The following is a 12,336-nucleotide window of genomic DNA, read 5'->3' on the forward strand; positions in this document are numbered from 1 at the left end:
CAAAATTCTATGATAATTAGTCTTCCTGCTAGAAGAAAATTTGGACCGTTACCTCAAGATATCTGAAAAGGCTAATGAACTTACAAACAATTATGCCAGTCCGACTGACAGTGGTATATACTTTATACCTACTTTTGGACCACCCCGTACTTTAAAAAGATTAGCACTATACCTGATAGTGTTTTCTTAACGTCTAAGGGGAAAGATGAAAGCTCCTCCATGACAATGCCACATACGGCTCGGCGCACAGCAGCTGTTTTGACTGAATTTGGCTGGGAGTTGTTTGATCATCCACTTTACAGTCCTGATCTGGCTCCCAGCGATTTTCACATTTTCTTGCACCTCAAGAAATTCCTGTCCTCCGGTGAGCGTTTTGGCAACGACGAAGAGCTGAAGACGTCTGTCACACGCTGGTTCCATTCACAGGCGGCAGAGTTCTACGACAGTGGGATCCAAAAGTTGATACCACGATGCAACAAGTGTCTCAATTCTGGTGGTTGCTATGTTGAAAAATAGCTGAACCTTTGCTGTACCTGTTGCCAATAAATAGTTTCCTGAAACTGTGTTGGTTTTTTTTTTTAAAAAAAATAGGAAAACTTACTTTCTGGATGCACCTCGTAATTATAAAAAGAAATAATATTGTGGTTTTACAAATTAACAAAGTGAAAAATTGTCCCCTCTAGAATATATAGACAGGCCCATTTCATGATGCTACAAATGCGATTTTTACATGGTTCGATTTTGATTTAAGTCTGTTAACACATACTGCGGAGTTTTAGCAATTATTTAAAATGTGTTCAATATATGCTGTCGCTTGTCAACGGAGAGAACCTTGGCCATGGGAAGCGTGCATGCTGGCAGAAGGTAATTTTTGTTATTTTTTTTAACATAAATAAATTCTTTTCAAAATCCGAAGAGTGCTCATTACTTTAAGGAAGGTTCAAATTTCGTGAGAGAATCATTTCCAAAATTCTACGATAATTAGTCTTTCTGCTAAAAGAATTTGAAAAAAATCTTAAAACAATGGGAACCATTACCCAGAAGTAAATCGGAACCTTAGTAGAATGCATTTAGGGGCTTTATTTGGTAAAAATTTACTATCCACAAACACGTGTAACTTCTTTGTTTTGTCATTTTTAACATTCGTACTTACGTATCTGCTTCGCGGAATATTCTTTAAGGTGTATTCACGTTTTTTTGATGAAAGTAGTTTCAATTTTTCACATTACGAATACTTCTTTCTTTTATTTTTTTGCTTGTCTAAGACACAATATGGCGCATACACCTTCATAGATCATTGCGTGTCGTGCTTGTCTTTTGTCGATTTTCATTCGGTATTAAGGGTTTCCAACCTTCGAAACCCAAAAAATACTAGCAAATGGATTTTTTTTTTTTTGGACATTCTGTTCATTGTTTTACGAACAAAATTTTAACTTTGCTTGCTGTTTTACCTGTGTGAAATCGTCTCTGCAAGTGCTACTGCAAAGGGATCTGTTGCCTTTGAAACACTATAGACGTCGACGTTGCCTGGTTCCTCCCAGCGTAGAGATGTCAATCCATTAAATTAGGCACACACAGGAGATGTACTATGTAGATTTTCAGCGAAAAATGCAGAGACGATTTCACACAGGTAAAACAGCGCCAGCGAAAATGCAGGGGAAGCCAGGCTGGCTCGGTAGCTCAGTGGTAGAGCAATGGCACGGATTGCCAGAGACCCGGGTTCGAGTCCTGGTCGAGCCTGCATTTTTTGCTGAAAATCCACAGAGAAGACAAAAGTTTATGAAGAGAGAAGTAACATGCATTTCCTTAATTAAGCCTACTTTTTATTTCCACTTTAATATAATTTTCACTTGTTAATATTACTCCTAAGTATTTGAATTTGGAAACTGGTTCAAACGAGTTGTTATCAATAATTAGATTTTGATTATTACCTAACACTTGGTTTCGGCCTGTAAGCATATATTTATTTTTCTCTTTGTTAACTTTCAAACCTATCTCTTTAGCAGTTTTGAAAAATATTTTAGCATTATTCTTAATTGTATTTATATCATCCCCTAATAAATCTACATCATCTGCATATACTAACAACTGAGTCACACCATTTAATTTTAGTCCTTCTTTAGTTTCTTTTACCTTCCTAACAGCATATTCTAAGTCAAAATTAAAGAGCAATGTAGATAATGCATCTCCTTGTTTTAACCCATCATGAATTGTAAATTTGTCACACACTTTAATTCCCACAAGAATTTTACTTTCTCTACTAATATATTATATAATTTATCTCTTTTGACCGAATCATATGCTTTTTATGAAATCAATGAATAGCTGATGGACTTTTTGCTTATATTCCCACTTTTTGTCAAGTGTCTGTCTAATGTGAAAAATTTGATCTGTAGTTTATCTGTTACGTTTAAATCCACATTGATAATCACCTTTAATTTCATTAGCATATAGGGTTAGTCTTGATAAAAGAATGATAGATAATATTTATATGTTGTTGAAAGTAGAGAAATACCACGGTAATTATTGCAGTTCATTTTATCACCTTTTTTAAACACAGGAACAATTATGGATTCTTTCCACTGTTGAGGGATTTCTTCTTTATTCCATATTAAACAAATTAATTTATGAATTTGACATATTAAGGAATTTCCACCATATTTAATTAACTCAGCTGGTATAAAATCAATGCCAGGTGATTTGTTATTCTTTAGCCTTTTAATAGCATCTTTAACTTCAGTCAAGTTAGGTTCTGGAACTAAAGGTTCTGCTTTGTGTACTTAATTTACTTCTGATTCATCTCCTACATGAACATTTTAAAGTAGTTTGGTGACCTTTTAAATGTTCATGTAGGAGATAAATCAGAAGTAAATGAAGTACACACAGCAGAACCTTTAGTTCCAGAACCTAACTTCCATCTATTTAGAATATCGCTTGGGTCAGCTAGAAAATCACCATCTTCATCTTTTATCAAGTTTACTTTAGGTTGCCACCCCTTTCTAAATTCATTTACACCTTTATATAAATGTCTGATATTTTTGTTTTTGCTGTTTGTTTCAATTTCGTTAATTTTGCTTTTCAAGTAATCTCCTTTTTTTTTTACTTCTAATGTGCAGGTTAGCTTGTCGCTTTATTCTATTATAATTGCTTAGATTTGTATCATCAGAGTTATTTAACCACCTAAGTCTAGCTTGATTTCTTATTTCTATTAGATTATGACATTCATTATCAAACCATGGCTTACTTTTTCTTAGTTTATGGTATCCTATACTTTCTTTAGCTGCTGATTCTATTGCATTACGTATGTGCCCCAATTCTTATTTACATCTGTTTCATTTATATTTTCATCATCATTTAAATCCTGCAAAACATCGAATCTATTGAACAGTTTAATTTGGTAATCTTTCTTAATTCTTTCATCAGCAAATTTTCCTGTATTAAATTTTAGAACTTTTAGATTTTGTTGCTTATGATTTATCACTGCGAGTCTCTCTCTCTTAATTTAGCAATTACTAAATAATGGTCACTGGCACAGTCAGCACCCCTATGTGTATGAACGTCAATTATACTAGTATGCCTTCTCTTATCAATGAGAATATGATCTATCTGATTATGAGTTTTACCATCTGGAGAAGACCAGGTATATTTATGTATATCTTTATGTTTAAAAGTGGTACTTTTCACAATTAAATTCTTAGGTTGCAAAAGTAATCAATCTTATACCATTATCATTACTTACAGAGTCTGTATTTTAAGTAATGAGAATAAATCCAGAAAACAGAATTTATGACAGATATCGCTACAAACCTTTAGTAGTCTTCAAAGTATGTCCCATGAGTGTCAACACACTTCTGCAGGCAAGTTTTCCATGCGTCGTACACTCCCTGAAAGTCAGCAACTAGAATAGCCCTCAGAGCATGCGTGCAATCCGCTTTGACCACATCCAGGGTTCCGTGGTGGTGTCCTTTGAGGGCTGTTTTCACTCTGGGAAAGAGAAAAAAATCTGCAGGGGCAAGGTCGTGGCTGTAGGGAGGCTGAGGAATCGTTGTGATGCCAGATTTCGTCAGGAACTCTCTAACCACGAAGCACGTGTGACATGGCGCATTGTCATGATGGAGCTTCCAATCGGCGGCAATTTCTGGTCGCACTCGGTTGACCCGTCTCTTCAACCTTTTTAACACCTCCATGTAGAAGGAGCCATTGACTGTTCATTCTGCAGGCACAAATTCCGCGTGGACCACACCTTTCTTGTCGAAAAACACAATCAGCAATGCTTTGATTCTGGACTTGGACATGCGAGCCTTGTTTGGTCTAGGCGACTGCGGAGTGTGCCATGCGGTGCTCTGCCGTTTTGTTTCGGGATCGTACTCTAAGATCCAACTTTCATCTCCGGTAATGACATTGTCAAAAAACTGCAGGTTGTCTTCAATGCGTTCCAGAAGATCTTGCGACATGACCGCGTGGTTGTGCAATTGCTCGTTTGTCAAAACTTTCGGGACGAGCTTGGCACAAATTTTTCTCATCCCAAGATCCTCGGTGATGATTTTGTGAACAACCATTTTATCGAGGCCCAGCGTATCCGCGATAAACCGCACACTGACACGCCTGTCCGCGTTCAGCAAATCTCGCACACGCTGTTCGTTGTCTCTGGTTTTTGAGGTTAACGGGCACCCTGCGTGGGGTTCGTCCTCCACGCTCGCCCGGCCTTCTTTGAACATTTTGTGCCACTGAAACACTTGCGCTTGTGATAAACTGTCACTGCCGTACGCTTGCCGAATCATTTCCAGCGTTGCTGCACCAGATTTTCCAAGGCGCACACAAAATTTGATCGCGTACCGCTGTTCCATGCTTTGCTGCATTTTGCTCTTGCACACACTAATTTGCAGACGTCCACGCTACGCGTGATCATGCCTCAACGGATGCCAGCGGCAGAAAAAAAAATATTCTCATTACTTAAAATACAGACCCTGTAATTCATGAAGACTTTCTTTACCAATCGTCGGGTGTTAAAATGTCTCTTCTTTGCCAATCTGTGCATTACAGTCACCTAACAGAAATTTCATATCATACTGACAAAATTTATCAAAGACCTATTCTAACTCTGCATAAAATTCATCTTTATCTTCCGTTGGTGCATGTATGTTTATGAAAATAATTTTACACCTCCTACCCTGTAAAACTGCATATGATATCCTATCATTAATAAATTCTACTGTTTTAAGATAATTCTATTATTTATGAAAAAACCTGTTCCAAAATTATGATTTTCAGTACCACCATAGAAAAAAGTATAATTTTTAGTTTTACAATTCCCTTCTCCTGGCCACCTAACTTCCTGGACAGCTACTACATCTAATTTATACTTAACTATCTCATTAACTGTACACTGAAACACTGAAATGCCCCAGGCCAGTAAAGGCTCAGAACATTCCAGTTGCCTAATTTAATATCCTTATTCCTAATGTAGATCTTATCCTTAGTCCAGGGACCTCCCAAAGTAGTCCCCGCCCAGAGATCCGAATGGGGGACTATTTTACCTCCGGAATATTTTACGTTGGGAACATCCATGGCTTCATATTGCTGTTTCTTGACATGTCTTTTTACAGTGCAGAGTTGTCAGCTCTCAACATAAATAACTTTTTCGAAATCCAAGCTGTGCTCATTACTATATGGAAGGTTAAAATTTCTGCGCCTATGATTGCCAAAATTCTATGATAATTAGTCTTCCTGCTAGAAGAAAATTTGGACCGTTACCTCAAGATATCTGAAAAGGCTAATGAACTTACAAACAATAATGCCAGTCCGACTGACAGTGGTATATACTTTATACCTACTTTTGGACCACCCCGTACTTTAAAAAGATTAGCACTATACCTGATAGTGTTTTCTTAACGTCTAAGGGGAAAGATGAATGTCCTGTCGCAGTTGTTCATTTATTCGAACTTCATTTGGTCTGTTGTCAAAAGTATTTAATTCAGTAGACGATTGTGGATGATTGAAACAATTTTCTCATATTGCAGTACCTATTCACAAATCCACTTTGGCACCACATAGTTTTCCAGTAGAAAAATAGTAAACAATGCCAACAATAAAGTTTTTGAAGCTTTTGGTATCCACACAACAAGTGGAGGCAATTTGTGGGGGGCAACTGCCCCCCTACTTTTCACCACTTTTGCCCCCGCATTATTCTAAATCTTTTGGAACCCAATTGCCGCCACTGCACACATCCATTCGAACTTCCCGCAGTTTGAAAGTTGGTTACATTTGAAGCCCTTCACTGCTGGCACAATTCAGGAATATCTGGAGTTGGATGCCCACTTTAGAGAAAAAGAAAAGGAGAGAAATATATATATATATATCTGTGTGTGTGTGTGTGTGTGTGTGTGTGTGTGTGTGTGTGAGTGTGAGTGTGTGCGCACGCGCACACGTGCAGAAACATACAAAACAAATAGAAATTCACCATGTTTAAAGATAGTAGAGCAGGGGTTCCCAAACTCTTTCGTTTCAAGGTGCCCTTTGTGTTTCAAGATTTTTCCACAGCACCCAAGTCAGAACACAGGCTATCTAACACTTGCAATGCTCAGTTAGTGTGGTTAGGTTGCTTGTCTTAAGTTAAAAAAGAAACACATATTTCAAATTCAGGAACATATGTAAAAAGCACTATGTAATATTTTGAACAATCATATCATTGATTGAATTTACAATTGTATTTAGTGAGACAGGTGAGTCTGATCTTATGCATATCTTCTTAAATCTTGGTATGAAGGTGAACACACATTTCCTGTTCCACGTTGAATTTTACACGATACTTGCTTTTTATCACAGCAACCAATAAACATTGGAACATTTCACTAAGCCATCCAGGGTGCCACGGTGCACATTTTGGTACACTAGTAGAAAACAGACGGGTTTAACATGTCTTGGGAGAGCTTTCAATTATGCTCATATTTGACTAGGTTACATTTTCGTAGATTAAGAAACATGTATATCAGCAATGTTACGCAGTGGCGTATCACAGTAATTCCCCCCCACCACATGTATATCAGCAATTACGCAGTGGCGTATCACAGTAATTCCCCACCCTGCAAGTATAATATTGGGGCCCCTTAGTGGAAAGAAAATCGAGATTCACAATAGTTAGCTACCCCCCTCCCCCCAATTTGATGTAGATGCTCCTTCAGACCCAAAAGCCTGGCTTCACTAGGCTAAGGTTCTATGTAAGAGTCGCTCACATTTCATATAACGCGAGTTATATACTCAAGCACACTTATCATTTCAGTTTTGGGGGTTGAACCGGACCTCTATATTGTAGATGGTGACCTAGCATCACAAGGTCAATTGAAGGGCATGGGTGTAAAACATGGTAAGTGACATTTTGGTCATTTTTGAGTTACAAAGTAAAATGTGCCATCCTTCAATTTTCGAGTGAAATTGCCATGTCATACAATTTGCATTGGACTCAAGTGAAGCCTTCTGAAATTGAAAACACAACATGAAAACAATTTATCTACAATATAGTGTCTAATAACCTTTTTTCTCAATGAACTCAGAAATGACCAAAATGTCACTTACCATGTTTTACACCCGAGCCCTTCAATTGCAATCTGCTACAAAGAAATACCAATGGACTCCAGTCTTGAGAGATAGATAATAACGCGCCGGTTGGACTTTTTTTTACTGAAAATTTGTCACTCAAAGAAATGCCGATTGGAAGGACAGGACACCCACCTAAAAAAAAAAAGTGTATTGCCGTATGGTGTTTAATTTTGATGTTAATGTGTGACGAACCCTGAGAGGTGAGAACTCCCAATCAGAATGTCAATGCCTGGTGGGTAGGTATATTAAGTTAATGTGAACAATTTAGATGACATCTCAATTACAAAACCCTGAAATCACACCAAATTCTCACACGTGACCCCACCCATCTCATCGGTAACGCTGGTAGCCGTGTTAAAGAATTACAACAATTAAGCTTAAACAAACTAAAGAATCTTGACCAAAATTATCCTAAAAGTTTATGTTCACCATTATTGACCTCAAGAAGTATAAAACCGCAGCAGAAATGAACTTATGCTTTATACTAAATTCCGCTGTCACCTGTCCACCCTGTATATTAAAATGAACCCATCTCCGTTGACTTATTGACGCACCCGAAAGATGAACTTAATTTAAATTCTTTCCCGATAACGAATACGCTAAGGTAAAAGTAAGTAACAATTTCTTGAGTTATTATTCATGCACGAGTGACCAGTAAGAAGTGAACCCCCCACCTGTAAGAGATCACTGACATTAGTATGCACATGATTATCTTACATGAATTGAAATCTGTAAATTAATAATATTCACACTAGAGAGTTGATTTATGAGCATTTATTAACTAAAACAATTGCAGAAATAAGATCTGCTGGATTTTATTTTGAATTACGACGAACACATAACACAACATTTTGTGTAAGCTACATTCTGCACCTTACCAACATGCCAAACAATGGCGTATTAATACGTGAATATCAACTGATGTGACCGCTGTCTTTTTCCTTAAAATCGATCACACCATGCTCATTGATACCGTCAATTATTACGTGTGAAAATAATTTGAAAGATTATCATTTAGATCATTTTGACGTTGCTGACGAATACAATTTTATACCATTTCAACGTATGAAAACCAACAATGAAATTTGTCTATGTAAGTTTTAGCAGCCAAAATTATTGACAGCTAATGGACGTAAACATACGTTACAAAATCTCTCATTCGATATGAGGTAAATTTTGACAAATATCACAGAAAATAATGAATGAATTGAGCACAATAAATTAAAATTATATACAATAATTAATATTTACACAGTCTTAGGCAGCGAGAGATTTCCTCGTCAAGATGGCTACCCTTAGCATGTGCTTCGCGCGCAAATGAACGACGTTTTAAGTTCCGTATTATGGCCATAATATACGCACACGAAAGCTAGCTTAAATCACGTATAAAGCCGATGAGTTTCATGTATTCTCAGTTGGATTTGAGTTTATCCGTAATCACTTAGATAGAAAAGGATTCCTACTTACAATGCATCCGGGTCCTTCAATTTGTGAATATTGAGCAAAAATAAAATTCACATATCCGCTCACAACTTCACTTGCGCTCACAAATTTCTCGTGAAACAGGTAATCTTATCCTTTGTGGGTCATAGGCATCCTTCAATTTGGATGGATCGCCTATAAATGGACCGATATCCCTTGATATCTGCAGCATCAAAACAGCTCACTTCTGCGTCTACCATATTTTCTCCCCAAACTCCTGAATCGCTCTTCCACGACCCGTTCCTCACGTTCAGATTCCAACCTGCGATTTCCGGCAACAAGTCCAATTCCCAGTGCAGAACTGCTTTCACATCCAACGTATATCCGAGAATGATTAAAACCCATGGTTTAATCTTTGTTTTTCACAAACTCGCCAAATCACATTAAAGAAAGAAGCATTTTCTTGCTGGATCCCGTTCGGAAATCAAGATCAGTTATTACCAATGAACCGTTCAAAAGATCTGTTACTCGTATAGCGCTGCACAATGTTGCCAACAGATATAAAGATTTTGCTCTGTGAGTCCTCAAGAATATAAGCATGCGCGCAGCAACAGCCGTGGTTAATTTTCAATAATCATTATCAATAATATAGAGAAAAACATGAATACAGTTGAATATAATATGACTCGTATAACGATACCCGTTATAAATGGACATCATTATTATTATTCTATCTTTTCGATAGATCACTCATATTTCTTTGAGACTTTTTCATGAAACAAGAACCATTTTGTTAATAGATCATCTGTGCTCAAGAGGGTGTGTAAGGGGGTAGTGTAAGGGATGGGGGGGGGGGTTGCTATCCTCAAGCTCCCGAAAAAATCGTAAGGCATCCCCCTTCCCCCCAGCTAGGGTAATTTGCATAAGCATCCTCCTCCACTTACTGCATTTTGTCTTCACGTTGCGTTGATTGATGTAAGGATCCTTCCTTCTGTCCCCTAACTCAAACAAGCAAATTCACAGCTAGGAATTTTCACTCCGAGCACTGTATACGCCTGTGGTGGAATAAGGCAAAAAGGATAATTGCCCCTCGGCTCCATCTCCTGAGTTTGAAGTAAAACGTAAGAGGTGTGGACAATGTGGGATATTTATCTCTGATCTTATTTCAATTTGATATTGAGGCTACATTTACGATAAACTGCGTACCCTATAAAGGTATGAGATGAGAGAATTTCCTATTGATTGCCATCCGTGAGTAGCTAATTCTGTACTTCGGAGGACCCATAATGTTTGTTTATTTCAGAAATTGAACGCAAGATGTATATCATCCATTTATGGCATTCATTATATAACAATTTTGTGATAACAATATTGATTAATTGCACAGATCAATGTAATATATAGACAAAAAACACATTTAACAAACATACAGGTCTTAGGTTCTATCGTAATTTATTTAATTTTAGTATATTCCTTTTCAAAATTGCAGTCGGTCAAAATAGGTCCACACTGTTTTTACTTTTAATGGTATCATTAAATGTTTTGCACATATTCCAAATTGGGGATATTGCCAGCACGTTGGTTCTATTACAATATAGGCTGAAGAGTTGCCTTCTTGGTTGTAACTTGCTTGAGGGGATGTAGAAATCGAGCTGTGACAGTGAAAGGAGCTTCAGTGTGATTATTTTTAATTTTGTGGAGGAAAATGAGCTGGTGCATGATGCGTTTGTTGAGAGTTGTTAGGTTACAATATATGAGAAGGCTCTCGCAGGATTCCATTTGAGGGTACTTTACATGTCTTAAGAATTTAATTTGAATTTATTCTATTTTGTTTGTCTTGCTGAGTTTGAGGGTGCCACACTATGCTTGCGTATTCAATTTTCACTCTAACGTAAACATTATAGAACATCATTAAGCATCCGACACTTTTGAACTCCTTGCATGCTCGCATTATAAGTCCCAGAAGTCTGTAAGCCTCGTTTGTTATGAAGTCAACGTGCACGTGAAATGTAGTGCTTCGAGTATATGACACTTGGTGATATTTTTGGCTATTTAAGATTAATTTGTTGCTTTTGCGCCATTCCACAAGACTGTTTATGTCCGCTTTTAACTCTGTGTAGTCACTGTAACTGCAAATTCTTTTGTATATTTTTAAGTCTTCCACAAAAAGTAATTTACCCGATTGAATCAAATGTTCATAAAGTTCATTTATGTACACGAGAAGGAATAAGGGACTAAGGTTAGAGCCTCAAATTCATCATACATTACAAATTATAACACCATTAAGCCTTGTTTCCATGATATGAAAAACTCAATATGCTGACCAAGGCAGAAATTTATTTTATTATAAAACATAAACTAAACGTAACGTTTCAACCTTCTAGCAAGGTCTTCTTCAGACTCTGCACCATGTACAAATGTAACAAGGTACAAAACAGGACAATATATATACACAAAAATACTCCCAGACTATTAGAAAGTTGTTCTGGAACATTATAGCAGGTGGCTTTCCCTTGTCAACTGTACTTTCACCTGAAAGTGAATGTGGTTGGACTCTTTATCTCAGGCTCTTTTTTCTTCATTCTTCTTCCTTCTTCTCTCTTCTTTCTCTCTTGTCCTTTCCACTCTTCCTAACACCTTCTTCCATTCTTTGTTTATCTTCAGTTCCCCATTCCAGTTCATTGTGTCTTCACCTTTCTTCTCTATTTCCTGGGCCTCCTTCCATTTTCTCACTAGTATTCTCTTCTCCCTTCCTATCTGCTTAGCCTCATCCACTCTATGACATGTCCTGTTTCTCTCGTGTGTTTAAATATCGCATTTCTCTCTCCCTATGTTGTTTCAACCTGTCTTTCAGCCTCTTTTTCGTTTCTCCTATGTACACACACTGACATTCTTTACATTTCACTTCGGAGATAATCCCTTCCTCTTCCTCTTCTGTTTTCCTTTTTCTTGTTTGCATTCTTCGTTATTCTTAAGATGCTTCTTCCTCCCTTCCTGTAAGTTTTAATGCCCACTTTTCTAAGCACTTTGCATATCTTTTCTGTGGTCTTCCCCATACTCCTTATTCCAAACCTCCTATCTTTTTCTTTATCTTCCTCTTTTTCTTTCTGTTCCAATTCTCCCCTTCCACTTTTCTTCCTTCTTCTGTTTATGTCCAGTCTATCCTCCTTCTCATAGCCATTCTTTTCCAGCTGTTTCCATATGCTATTTATTTTGCCTTCTTTTTCACATTCTTTTGTGCATATTTTCTTGATTTTGTCCTCCATATTCTTTATAAAATTTATTTTTGTCACCTCACTTACATCGCTTCTTTTGTGG

The 12,336-nt window shown here is 37.2% G+C and overlaps 1 protein-coding gene and 1 non-coding gene across 2 annotated transcripts in view; both read left to right on the forward strand.

Annotated features, from left to right (window-relative positions):
• Mgtor (nuclear basket protein megator) overlaps window positions 1-12,336 on the forward strand; it is a 362,060-nt gene that overhangs the window by 4,566 nt on the left and 345,158 nt on the right. The gene's annotated exons all lie outside the window — the stretch shown is intronic.
• Window positions 1,670-1,740, forward strand: TRNAS-GGA (transfer RNA serine (anticodon GGA)). Its single transcript has one exon. It is a non-coding gene; the product is annotated as a tRNA-Ser (tRNA).

The sequence above is a fragment of the Lepisma saccharinum genome, chromosome 3, assembly GCF_977018435.1.
Source record: "Lepisma saccharinum chromosome 3, izLepSacc3.1, whole genome shotgun sequence".
Lineage (NCBI taxonomy): Eukaryota > Metazoa > Arthropoda > Insecta > Zygentoma > Lepismatidae > Lepisma > Lepisma saccharinum.